General features: G+C 34.6%; 1 long non-coding RNA gene across 15 annotated transcripts in view; it reads left to right on the forward strand.

The window, feature by feature from the left end:
* Positions 1 to 266, forward strand: part of LOC107575014 (uncharacterized) — a 22,087-nt gene that overhangs the window by 2,585 nt on the left and 19,236 nt on the right. Inside the window, exon 2 of one of the 15 annotated variants that reach the window (XR_001607790.1) lies at positions 13 to 16. The exons of the other annotated variants lie outside the window; for them this stretch is intronic. This is a non-coding gene — a long non-coding RNA (uncharacterized lncRNA). The remainder of the gene's footprint in view (positions 1 to 12; positions 17 to 266) is intronic. 15 annotated transcript variants of the gene reach the window in all.

Here is a 266-nt window from a genome sequence, read left to right on the forward strand (position 1 = left end):
TAGCCCAGACAGCTCCGTGGGAATACTGCGGACTTGGCAACACTGGTCTTTTCGCTCACACACTAACAAACAGCCAATCACAATCCAGAATCCAAAACAGATGTGAGAAAGCCAGCCAATTGGAATTTATATGTAAATATACTCCGGTACTTTGAATAGACGTGATGTAAGGTGATTTTCTATTTTTTTTCTTCTTCATATAATATAAATATAAATATACTTCATATATTTATGTTCAGTTCTTTCACTTTAATAGCATAGAAAAG

Source organism: Sinocyclocheilus grahami, unplaced genomic scaffold (assembly GCF_001515645.1).
Source record: "Sinocyclocheilus grahami isolate Dianchi unplaced genomic scaffold, SAMN03320097.WGS_v1.1 scaffold2434.1, whole genome shotgun sequence".
Classification (NCBI taxonomy): Eukaryota; Metazoa; Chordata; class Actinopteri; order Cypriniformes; family Cyprinidae; genus Sinocyclocheilus; species Sinocyclocheilus grahami.